Source organism: Camelus bactrianus, chromosome 3 (assembly GCF_048773025.1).
Source record: "Camelus bactrianus isolate YW-2024 breed Bactrian camel chromosome 3, ASM4877302v1, whole genome shotgun sequence".
In the NCBI taxonomy this organism is placed as follows: Eukaryota; Metazoa; Chordata; class Mammalia; order Artiodactyla; family Camelidae; genus Camelus; species Camelus bactrianus.
In genome coordinates this window covers 17,692,169-17,705,796 of record NC_133541.1, presented here as the reverse complement: position 1 = coordinate 17,705,796, position 13,628 = coordinate 17,692,169, and the positions used below count along the sequence as shown (strand labels likewise).

Below are 13,628 nucleotides of genomic sequence, written 5' to 3'. Positions count from 1 at the left end.
ATAAAAGTACAAATTACCAATTTAAATAAACACATTGACATTGACATTGACATTCAGAAGCTTAAGATTTTGAGAGACACAAGTAGTTAAAATATGAACTATAGATCTTTTTCTTCTTTAAAAGTAATATCAGAATGACTTTGCCCTGGATTTTTAATCTGTTATTAATGTATTGTTAGAAAAAAACAACAAAAACTAGCTTTAACAAGTTCCCTGATATGCAAGCCTTAAAATAAGTTAGGTGTCAGTAATTCAACAGGGTTCAAGCTTGTTAGTCCTGTGGCTAATTTTCCAGTGTTAAAGAGGGTGAGTTCCTTTCACATATGGAGGCTCTAAATTGTTTGCTTTAACAAAGTTTTGCTGTAGTTCCCTAGTTGATAATGTTAACTTTGTTTTGGAAATAATACTTTAAATTCCTGAGGAACATAAAGATTTTCAAGTGAATTAAATGTGACTTTGTAATCAGACTGATAAATCTAAAAGTGTAGACTTTATTGTTGACCTAAAACAAATAGACTGCCAGATATTTCTTCAGCAAAGTTTAGCAGAGAATTGAACTTCAGAGTGTGCAACCATGGTGAGCCATGTGCAAGTACCTGCACAGAAAGGGAAGAAAAATGTTCTAGTAGAGAGGAAAAGGAAGTTGGCAGAGTGATAATAAACAGAGTCTATGATTTTTTTATTGGCTGATTTCTTGCCATGAAAGAAGAGTCTTCTTACTGCTCTGCTATTGTCACAGGGAATGAGAGCTTCCCCTCTGGTCTCCAAACTCTATTCAGTTGAGGTTGCTGTTTATTAATTTTTCACATTTTCCCCTTTTGTCCATGATCTTTCTCTGTAAGCATCACTGATCAAGTCAGATTTGCTAGTTTCAGAGGCTTTTTTTTTGCAATGCCAGTTAAGATCTTTCCTGAGTATAGTGTCTCATGTCAGAGGGAAAGTGGAGATTGGAACCTGTATCAAGTAACAAAGAGGGGTAGGAAGAACTCTCAGACATTTTTTTATCTAAAGTCCAGGTGTTATTATGATCATAGACATTAGAGATCATCTTAAGTGTTATGTCATCATCAAATGCGTGGAGATAAACTTCCTATAGGCCTGTTATTTGGTTATCTTGGGAAAACTGTCTCATTTCACATCACCTGTTTTGGTTCCAGGAGATCTTTACTTTCAGGTAACCAGATGATATGCAGGGCAAGTCAGAGTTGGATGCTTTCTTTAGGTGTAATATGGAGTTTCATGGCAAAAGGTTTGTTGAGCAATACCTCAGAGGGGCCTCTCCTGTGAAGTTGAAGAGAGGTCTTCTGGAGATGCCATCTCCAATAGAGGAAATCTCAAGGTTGCAAGGTGTGATGCTTAAAGTCTTTGTCTCCTGAGAGACAAATTGTGAAAAGATTGCTCTACCAAAACATGATAATTGTTAATATAAGCAATTAGGCCTTAGCAATACTGGAGTTTCTCTCTTTTAATCAGTTGTGGGTCAAGAAGCAGGAGCCAAGTTCATTGGGTATTCTTTGACTATCTCAAAGGGGGAGTTTATGAGTTCCAAAAGGGGTGGATCTGAGATTTAGAAAGACCAGTGGCAATGCTTTTGGCCAGGGGATTTGGAGGGACTCTCCAAATTTTGCCAATTGAGTCTTAATACTGCCTTTAGTGCATTTGACTAAATCAGAGGACTGAAGTTGGTAAGCACAGTGAAACTGTTGTAAAACCAGCCTAACAGTGCAGATTTGCCAAAGTATCCAGCCAATAAAATGACTTCCTTGATCACCATGAAGTTCAAGAGGAGTTACCCAAGTAGGGATAATCCAGTGGACTTTAGCTATAGAAGAGCCAATAGTCTGCCTGCAAAGGAAGGTTCTGGTCTAGTGTAAAAACATACAGACTATCACTAAAACACATTGATATCCATTATGTGGAGGGAAGTGTATGAAATCTGTTTGACAGAACTTGAATGGTCCATTAGGCAGTTTAGAATGTCCAAGAGCAGCATGAACAGGCTTCCCTGGGTTGTATTTTGTAGAAAAAGTGAGGTGGGCACCTTTTGTGGCCTTGCTAATGTTTCCTCACCAATACTGATTCATGAAGACTATCGTTTGGTCAGTCAACCAGTGGTTTCATGCACAGATAGTGGTGAGGAATGGGAATTTTAGAGTCTCCAGTAGGAAGGTTTGTTATTTGGTCCAAACCAGAGCTTTTTCTTTTTATCAAACCAACAATTGTTGAATTTACCACCTTGTTCTTCCTTTTCTGAGGCCAATTTTTGGGCTTCTCTAGCCAGTTTTTCTAAATTATCATTTGGGGAAATATCCCTTTAAACCACGACAGACGTCTGGCTGCTGTTGGCTTCTTTAAGGAAAGCATTCCTTGAGGAAATATCATCAAGGTGACTTCTCTTAGCTTCCAGAGAGCCAAGTTTAAAATGCCCAGAATCTTAGAAATAGCTAAAGTGGCAGGTAAAAGTATTACATCCAGTAGTTCCCAAATAAATTGATCATTTTTAATGTAATTTCTACTGAAAGTAAGAAAGCCCTGTTGCTTCTACAACATTCCAGAATCATGAGCTACTCTGAAAGCATAAATGCTGGCAATTTTGTACTTGGCTAAAGAACAAGCTCACATAAGAATGAATAATTCAGCCTGTTGGGCTGAAGTAGCCGTATGTAAAGATGCTGCCTGAACAGCATTAAAAGGAGTTGTAGTAACATACCCAGCATAACACTTGCCATTGTCATCTTTTATATAAGGACCATCAACTGAATCATGAGAGGGTAACGTCACTCAAAGGAATTTCCTGGAGATCATCACGAGGAGTCAGGAGTCAGACCATCTGTGTTGAGCACTCATTAGGGACTTGGTTGGTGATGAAGGGAGAAGAGTAGCAGGCTTAAGGTTACTACAACATGAAAGAGATATGTGAAAAACAGTTAACAAAAAGACTTCACGGGAGGTAAGGTGGCTTCCTGGAAAATGATGAGCATATTGAGAATATAGGAGAGCTTCTACTGCATGAGGTAGAAAAACGGTTAAAGGGGATCCCACAACACTTATCAGTGATCTTAAATGAATGGCAGTGACTGTAATGGCTTTGAGACGAGGAGGTTATCTCTTGACACAGGGTCCAGTTACTGACTATAATACCCTATGGGTTGATGGCAGTCCCTGTGTTTTGGGATGAGTACCCCAAGGGCACTCTCTTTCTTTTCATACACAAACAGGAAAAAGGAAATCTTACCACTGGAATGTCTAAGAGCAGGTGGATTCATCAGACTCTCCTTTGAGATCTTGAAGGTTATGTTGTCTGGTTCTTTCCACAATATTGGGTTGGGACTGTTGTTTAATAAAACACATAGAAATTTGACCATAAGAGAGAGATCTGGAATCTGGTTTCAGCAATAACCAGCTAGTCCACGAAAATATTGCAGTTGGTGCTCGGTTTTAGGTTTGGGGAAACTCAGAATATCATGAAGTCTACCTGGATCCTGGTATGGTCCTTGTTCTGGTATCAGATGCCCTAAATGTCAAACTTGGTTTTGAGCAAGCTGCTATTTTTCCTTGGCAAACTTATGTTCCTTTAAGGTTAAAAGCTTTAGCAAAAAGTAAATGCTGTCTTCCTATGAGGAGGCTTGAGAAGGAGCACAAAGAAGCAAATGATCCATACACTGCAATAAAGTAGAACCTCTAGGGAACTTTATATCATCCAGATGAGACTTCAGGATTTGTGAGAAATAAGAAGGCCTCTCAGAAAAACCCTGAGGCATTACTGTCCAGGTGAATTGTTTTTCTTCCCAAGTGAATGCAAAAAGCCATTGGCTAGCTGCATCAACTGAAACACTAAAGAATGTCCTGCGTAAATCAATTTACCTCTGGTGAGAAGGAATGTTTATAATGTGTGAGAGTTAGGAACAATAGGGTGTCAAAGGTTAACAATGTTGCTCATTGCTTGAGGATCCTGGATAAACCTCCACCCTCAGCCCTTAGGTCTTCCACTGGTAAAATGGGAGTATTAAAAGGGCTAGTATAAGGAATAATAAGGCCTTGAGCCTTGTAATCTTCTATTATGGGCTTTATGCCTTGAAGGGCTTCTTTACTTATAGAGTATTGATTAATTCTGGGAAGAGGTTTTGAGAGGTCTATTTGAATCTTGTTGGGAGGTGCATTGTAAATTTTGCCACTGTCAGGTAAAGATTTTTTCCCATAATGAAGGTGGTAGCTGATTCAATAGAGACAAATCATCAGTGTTTCCAGAATCAACTCCAGTACCATCAGAGACAGAATATATAAAATAAAAAAAAAAAAAAAATCAAAGAGTCACTTCATTCACCTGGCTGGTTACTTTAATGACTACTGCCAAATTCTAGAATTATTTCCCCCTTTGGGAGAAAGAAATTCTGACATGATACTTTCTGAGAAGTCTTTGCCTAATAAATGGATGGGGTTGAGAAACTAAAGTGAACAGGTTTGTATTTCTCAAATGGCCTAGACAAAAAGGAGTAAGTTTAGAGACAAGAACTTCTTGAGGTTCATTGGAGAGTCCCACCATTTGAACTGTTTCAGCGCTCTGAGGCGGGGGCTGCTTCAGAGCAGTGGTGCTGAGCACCAAGAGCATGTCTCTGGGGTTCATTAGGACTGGAAAAGATTCATCCTCAATCTGGAGAAATGTTTTCTCAAGCCAACTGAGAGGAACGATTGAAAAGACTCCCTGTAGTTCCCCGGATCCCCATTACTGAGAATTGCGGGGACACTGGGAAGGCTGGTTAGAGGGCTGAAGCTGCCTAAACAGCTTACCTTTTTAACAGTCTCTTTTCCAGTGTTTGGACTCTTTGCAATAATGGCAGAAACTAGAGGGTTTGGTTTTGTTTAGGAGCTCTCATTTGTTAGAGTTGAATATTAATTCTGGAGGTCTTCCTTTGAGGTTACGCATCTAGAGAGAGCTTGTCTGACAGATTAACTAAATCTGGAGTGGACATGGTTTGAATTTAGGAAGCTGGTGACTGGTATCCCCTGCCATGCTTATCAGTCAATAGATGCTGGGAGATAACAAGGGCCTGGAGAGCGCATGTAGGGGAAAACCTCTCAGTACATTTTCTTCGCCGTATCAGTAGCCAAATATCCACACTGGGTTTTTGATTTGGTTGGGCCTTCCTCCCCAGTAATGCACCCAACTGTAAGAGGAGAGAACTTGGCTGCCTGCAGATATTCCATTCAGTTTGGTTGTGGTTTGTTGGCAGACCTCATGGTGTGGCTGCTTTTGAAAGTTCTAGAAACAAAGTCTTTAAAGGGATTCTAAGTGCTCAACAGATGCCCCTCAGATGAAAACTGATTATTGAAATTTTTAATATAATCTATACTCTGAACTTTGTCCCATGAATTGCAAATGCCTTCTCACTGTCACTCAGATACATTTTTGGGGTGTGTTTATGAAGTTTAATTTTGAATACATGATTTTAATTTTAATTCAAATGTGTCATTATTTTCATTTGAATTTTTAACGTTTCATTCAAAGAAAGCTTTTTATTCATATTTCATAAAAATAGTCTACATTTTATTTTACATGTATAAGTTTTTATTTCTCTACATATCCAGAAATTCTTTTTGTACATGGTATGATGTAAGAAATCTACTTTGACTTTGTGCATCTGCATAGCAAATTGTTCCAGCACCACTATGTAACATTTGTCCTTTTCTCATTGATGTTGATGGCATCTCCTCTATATATCAAGTTTCCATATAGGTATGGACTTATTTGTCAGTTTTTTTCTTATACTGAATAGATCATTTGGACTCTGTGCCAGTAGCAATACAATAATTTCTTCTTCTTTTATGATAATTTTTGATATCTGATAGGGAGAACTTTCTTATTTTTATATTCCTAACATAGTTGGTGAACCTCTTGGGTTTTGCTCTCCCAAATGATTATCAGGATTAGCTATGCATGGGAATTTATATATATTTCTGTAGAATTTTTTTGCTTCTATTTGTTTATTATATTTTTGCCATACTCTTACATTATATTTTTCTTCTTTTCTTTAACTCTTAACTTTTAAATATATTTATGTCTCTTACAGATTACTCTATTATTTCTAGAGCTTAAGAAATAAATTTTTCATTTAATTGCTTCTGCTGACTTCCATTCATGGTGTTTGGCTATTCTCTCTCTCTTTTCCCTCTACTGTGAGAGTCTAGAGTCTTAAATGGTGAAAGAACCTCTTCAAGACATTTTTGCATTTGCTCAGCTGAGATTCTACTGGTTTCACCAGTGCCATAGCAGGTTTCATTTTCATACTTTGGGTTGGAGTCCCTATACCATATATGTGCATGAATCTGAACCTCATACACATGAAGTTCACGCTTGTGATCTGCTTTCTCAAGGATGACATCTTTTATGTCTATCATCCCTAGTGAGCTTCTCAGAACTAGTGGGCAGAAGGGTTTTCAAATACTTTCTATTCCATAGATGGAGTGTCAACTTCTACAAACCCATCACATATAAATATCTAGTGCCTAGTTCCTTTAGGTCACATACCCTGAAGTCTGGATTCTCTTAACAATGCTGGGAATTTAAACCCCACTAAACCATTCCTGCCTTTATCTGTCTCTGATAATTTCCTGAATTATCAGCCCCCTCTCTTCTTACTTTATTGCTCTAATGCTTATTTCATTGCTAGTCCCTTCCTTATTGTCAAGGTCCTTTGAAAATTGATCAGATAGGAAAGATACATTACACCAATAATAATTTACAAACTACAAAGGTAGTATGCTTCAGAATTCATAATGTGATTCCTTTAATTTTTTTAAAGGTTTGCTTAATGAAGATTTTTATAAGGAGTATTCAGCCATAATTCTGAAGCATCAGTTTTCTGGTTTTATTCAGCTTATCACAGCATAATTATAGGTTATCAATGGTCCTAGTCTACAAGGAAGAGGAATTGTCACCTATTTATGGTACATTGTTAAGTAATATCCATCTATCTCTCCAAGCAAGTTAAAATTATGCTTGTCCTTTATCATCTTAAATAGTATTTTGAAACACTCTTTCACTGTGTTTGATTATATTTCTAATGCTACCAGAACGATACACATTATCTTATGTGAAACAGACTCATGAGGAAGTTGTTTTATTCTAATACATTTTTCTCTTCTACAGAAGGGGATAGGAGGGGAATTTCTAAGATAATCTGTAGTAGACTGAAAAATAGCCTCACAAAATGTAGTTTATCCTAAATCATGAAACCTGTGACTCTTACCTTATATAGCAAGAGAAGGTCTTAGCAAGTGTGATTAAATTAAAGATATTTAAATGGGGAGTTTATCCTGGATTATCTGAGTAGGTTAAGAATATAATCATGCATATATGTAATCATATATATATATATGTAAAAGATGTGTAGGGAGATTCGAAACATACAGAGAGAAAAGCATGAGAAGGAAGCGTGAGAAATTTGAAGATGCCAGCCTTTAACATTGGAATGATGTGGCCACAAGCAAAGCATGATGGTAGTCACTAGAAGGTTAAGATGGTCAAGGAATGTGTCTTTCCCTAGACACTGATGGGAGAAGAGCCCTGCTAACATCTTGAGTTCAGCCCAGTCATACTGGGTTTAGACTTCTGACCTTCAGAACTCTGAAAGGGTACATTTCTATTGCTTTAATCCCCTACATTTGTGGCAATTTCTTGCCTCAGTCAAAGGAAACTGATACAGATTTAGGTACATTTTAATCAAAATTTCTAATACTATTTAAAAGTATGTAACGTCTTAGAATTCTTTTGAATTCATTTCTTACTTGAATGGTTTTTAATCTTAAATATTTGTTGACAGGTAAACTTATTAGTCTTTGGACATCTTAATTTGCCTGCACTGATGTAACAAATTACTAGAAACTGTGTGGCTTAAACAATAAGCATTTATTTCTTACAATCACGGAGGTCCAAGATCAAGGTGTCAGCTGATTTTGTTCATGATGATTGTCCTCTTCTTGGTTTGCAGATGGCTGTCTTTTTCTTGTATCCTTACAAGGCACAGAGCAGAGAGAAGCAAGCTCTCTCGTGTCTCTTCTTATAAGGGCACTAATCCCACTGGGAGGGCTCCACCCTTATAACTGAATTACTTCCCAAAGACCTCACTTCCATATACCATTATAAGAGGGTTAGTTAGAGTTTTAACATATGGATTTGAGGGTGGGGTGGGGTATAAACATACAGAATAAAAATGATAAAATGAGTTAGTCATTTTACTTCCAGAAAGCAATAGGGATTCCATGTGGATTATCAGTCAAATCCATTGTTATCGATATTTTCTACTCATTTTTTTTGTGATTTAAAGTGATAATAAGCACTTCTAAGCGTTCTGATGGCCATTTTGTGAGAATGGCTATATGTATATGCTCATTTTCTTTATTGCATAAATTCATTAAAAATAAAATTTCTTTGATAGTTAAACTTGATGTCTTAGACTTTTCATCCTTTAAAGAAAATCTAATCATATAAAACATAGATAGTAATATGATGTATCAAGAGAAGAAAATATATTAGTTAAAAAGTAATCTATGTTTTCTCATGCTCTTTTTATTTTATTTTTTTCAGTGTATGACATGACAAAAAACAATTAGGCAGCTGTGGTTGTGTGCACACATTAAAAGTTATTGTCCTTTTCCAAGCATGAGGAACTTTAGTAGGAATCAATGACAATAAAAGTCCATGAACTTTCTCAAAAATTCTTCAGAATCAGACACTAGACATGTATTCTCTCACTTGTGTGGGCTTCCTTTTTGATTCACCCATGTACTACTCAAATAGGAACATTTCAGACAGAAATGTAAGATGTATTTTTAATAATATATTGTATTAAAAGCAAGATGCTCTTAATTTGAAATATATTATGGGATTAAAGTTAGAGATATGCCATAAAATAATGTTGAGAAACATCAGAAATAGTTATGGGTGTGGATGTATACAAGTTAGTATAAATACATATATTTCCTGGCTCAATCCCTAGAGAAGGTTAAGACACAATGATGTTCCATGTTCCAGTAACAAGGAAAAGAGCTAATGCCCAAACCTTGCTTCCTAGTACCATTTTCCAATAAAAGGAACCAGCATCCTTGAAAGTATTGCTTCATCTAGGGCTGAGAGAGGGAGTATGTAATAGCTTGGACTCTTGTAGTGTCAGAATGTAAGGAAGAGATCTAGAAACGTAGCCTCCGACTGATGTGGTGTGTGTAAAGGATGCAAAGCCAAGTGAAAGAGCCCACCAAGGCCAAAGCTAGAATAACTTGGGCCATGGAATAGTGTAGTATTAAATTGTAACAGAAAACATAAAATAAATGTCCATAGATTCGTACTGATATACATAAATTACTGAATGAATGAATGAATGAATGGATACACAAACAAGATGGGACGAGTAGACAAATCATTCCTGAAGGAGAACTTCAAATGACTTTTGTGGATAATTCTCCCTCTGACTTCCTACCCCTGAGAATGGGCTGCATTTAGTGACTTGCTTCTAAAGGGCACAGTATGGAAAGGGAGAAGAAAAGTCACTTTACAGTATGGAATTGAGACAAACACCATCTTAGTCAGCAGATCAAGATTAGTATCAGCAGTAATAAGCTATGCTGGTGACATGCACCCTTGATATGGAGTGAGAATGACTTTACCTCTGTGGTCTTCCTCCAGAAACCAGACTAATGGAAAAAAATTAGATCATTCATGCCTCTTCGTCTAATCATGAGACAAACGTCAGGAAAATCCCTACTGAAGACATTGTATAAATGTCTGATCAGTACTTTTCAAGATGCAAGGGGTCATCAAAAAGAAGGAAAATCTGGGAAAGTATCACTGTCCAGACAAGGCTTAGGAGACATAAAGACTAAATTCAATATATCTGGAACAGAAAAAGAACATTAACAGAAAAAACTAATGACATCAGAATAATGTATCTATATTGGTTTATTTGAGTCCATGTATCACAATGTATCAAAAGTTGTGAATAATGAACTGTTATAATGTAAAATGCTAACAATAAGAGACATTAGATAAGGAGGTATAAAAGAATTCTGAACTGTCTTTGAAGCTTTAAGTAAATGTAAAATATTCTAAAGTAACTATGTATTTATATATACACTTGACATGATGACGCTATGTATATTTGTCTTTCCAGCTCTATTTGACTCCACTTGGGACTATCATCCATTTGGAACTCAATAGCACTTTGGAGTTTTAAAGGATGCCAGCCTTCTTAAAGGTAAGTGACATTGAAATATCATCAAGATATATGCTTTCAACCTCTTAATAAATACATTCAAATTCTTTTTTAAAACTTTCCTTATTGCTTAAAATATTTATTTTATTAGAAATCAGAATATTCCAATGTTTATATACTTACAGGTGGTTGACATAAAATGACAGAACCATAAAACTTAAGTAACCATTTCTTTTAGCAAGAATTCTATAATTTATAGCTACTTTATTATATGCCTCACACTGTTTCAATCTCCATGTAGATTTGAGAAGACCTAGTGGCTATATACTTCCTAAAGAACAGAAATTGATTTCTTCCTTTTATATTCTTTTTTTGACACTTTGCCTACTCCCTCATAATTAGTGGATATTACTTTTGTAAATTGGATATGTCTCATTTCAAAGGCAAACCTCAGATGAAGCTCTGACACAGGAAACGAAGAGATATTTCACACGTTTTCTTGTCTTTATTAATATTAATGTGGTAGAGTCTAGTTCAGTTGTTTCTTGGGAAGGCAATTGCAGGCTGATTTTCCTTTGCTGATAGCAGAAATCTAAACCTTGAGATTTAGACACTTTACAGTTAACCTTCTAGAGACAATAATTAAAGGACTGCCCTGACACTCCTTGCTTGGCTGCCGTCAAAACAAGTTTCATATTCTCAGTTCTCAATCAGTGATCAATTAAGATTAACCATGATATAATAGCTCAGAAAGAAAAGGTTAAAGAGATAAGGCAACTGTGTAATTAAGCTAATGTGGCTTTACGGATCTTGCTGTGGTATTTGTTCAAACTCTCTCTGCATACTCATATTTAACAAGTAGAAAAATGATACCTTTTCTGTTTTTAACTTTTCTTTTATGAGGTACACTTATTTAAAAATATTATGCTTTAATCTAGTTTTGGAACATCAATTAATTTCAGGTGTTAGACGTGAGTAAAAACTATACAAATTTTAGATAAAAATTTTCAAAATAAAAACTTTGAAATAAAATAATTAACCATTTTATATGTCAAACACTACTGATTCCTAATCCTTGTTGTCGTCCATTTTATCCTTCAACTTTTTTCTCATCAATATTTAGATCTACCATATAGAAAATATCTTACTTTTACTTTGTAAGATCTTTATATTTTATAGAAAATTGAATAATTTTTAAATCTCTGATTTTAAATAATTTTGGAGCAGGGATTTCATTCCAGAATTTATACGGGGATTGATAGGGTGAGAGAAGTTAACACTTCAAATTTTATTTCTGTAACAGGCAACTTGTCCTTCTTACAAAATTGTGATTTCATCAATCTAAACATTATTTATGATGCAAGTATGAGTAATAAAAATTAATACCACGCCATTCTAATTATTAATGCAAGACTTTGTATATTTTAATTTAAAACTTAATGAAACATTAAAACATCTAAAGATCTAAATAGAGAAGCATGCTTTCTTTAAATGTTCTTTGGTTCTCTCTGTGATATAACCGAAGATTAAAAAATAAATATTTGAGTTTGATAATCATTTTACATAAGAATAGTTTAGAGATAATAGCTTGAGAATGAATAAATTAAAAGAAATTAGAATGTTCACATTTTTCAATTAGGAGAGCACTCAAATTAATGCAGAAGACATTTGAAGAGAATGGCTTGAAATTGTTTTCCTTTTAATGTTGAGTTTTCATAAATTTCACATGTGAAAATAGACCTGAATGTAATCTCAGTGGAATGATGTAATAAAATAGAGCAATATCCAAGAACATTGAAGATATAGGTGTCAAGGCAAACAAATTTAGCATTAAAATATTTGCCTATTATTAATTTAATTTTGAATATATTAGTGCCCTGGGGCCTGTTTACCATCCTAGCACCTCCTTTGGTAAACTCTTTTTTAAAACAATCAAAAATAGAGCAATCTATCTCTTCTTTAACTTTTTACAAAATGTACTGTTTGTTCTACTCACATCCGACTTATATCCATGATTGCCTAATAAGTAATTAGATTTTCTTAATAAACTATGTGAAAATGAAAAAAAGAAATAAATATTTTTATATGTTCAGACAGCAAGCACTCTTTGACTATTTATAGAATACCTTTTTGTTTCAATATAAAAAATGCTATGGTTGCAGAGAAGCTGGGATAGGATTCCTTCTGCCTGTGATGATTGAAAAGGAAGGGAAAACACAGAAGATGGGTTTTGAGCTGATTTTAAGAAATGAATACAAATATGTAAATAGGAGGATATTGAGGCATAAAAGGCATGAAGATATGTAATAATATTTCATATGTAGTGGATTTGATGACATTTGGGACATTAGAGAATACAGTGCATATCAAATATGAGGATAGTTGGCAGATCACTCTAGAAGAGTAGGCCCAGATGATGAAGACATTGGAATGAAATTTATAGATGTATCTGTGCTGTGGGGTTTATGTTTTATGTCATGTGGAGCCATGTTTGTTCTTGCTGTTTATTTTTGATTGTAGAGAAATAACCTGATTAGTGGTATGTCTGTGTGTTTATGTGTTCAAGAAAATGACTGCTGGTAATGTATTGGGGGATTTTGTATATCTATTTATATATATGTATACAAATATATATATATTTGTCTAATTTTTTGGCAGCACCATTTTCATTTTATTTGCACCTATTCCCCATATTATCTTAGGCAAATACTCTATATAATCAATATTCAAAAGACATTAATTTGGAAATGTATTTAAATAGTTTAGAGTTTTAAATAAATCTAGTTTTTAGGGATTCCTTTAATAATTCACTTCAACAGGATGAAGAGATGAAGTGTAGTTGCAAAAAGAAAGTTTTAGAAATGAACACAGAGGCTGACACAGAGGCAGACAAATCTAAGGTCTATCTTTACAAATAAGTATTTAGGCATTGGTATGACTATCAGGTCCTGACACTAAGGGAACATCGCCTCTCAGCAGTGATGAGGTGAAACAGAAACTGATGGAAACACAGAGGGAGCAACAGATCTGCTCAGCCCGGGCTGGATTTGAGCATATCTGCTTTTAGTGCTCACAACATCCTGCTGAGTTGACAATAGGGTTCAAAAATGAACTGCAGAACCATCTGTTTAAGAAAGAAATATACTTTGTAAGGCATTACTAGAAATCATCTTGTAAAAAATTTTGTTAGTTAATTTCCCATGATGGGTTATCATTTGTGTTGTAATTAGTACATCTAAAGAAAATAAATGCTGGAACATTTCTCATTTTTGGTCGTTGTCAAAGGTTAGTCATTTGAAACACGCCTGTTAGGATTTCACAATGGACTTGTCATTGGGAATTATGATTCATCGTCTACACAGAATAATAAGCACAGAAAAGAAAGGAAAATACAGAGCAAGTTGACTATTCTGACTTAGACTC

At 35.2% G+C, this 13,628-nt stretch overlaps 1 protein-coding gene across 1 annotated transcript in view; it reads left to right on the top strand.

Moving 5' to 3' along the window:
• Window positions 1–13,628, top strand: part of CDH12 (cadherin 12) — an 864,393-nt gene that overhangs the window by 272,613 nt on the left and 578,152 nt on the right. Inside the window, exon 2 of the mRNA XM_010955574.3 lies at window positions 10,164–10,247. The gene's annotated coding sequence lies outside the window, so the exon portion shown is untranslated. The remainder of the gene's footprint in view (window positions 1–10,163; window positions 10,248–13,628) is intronic.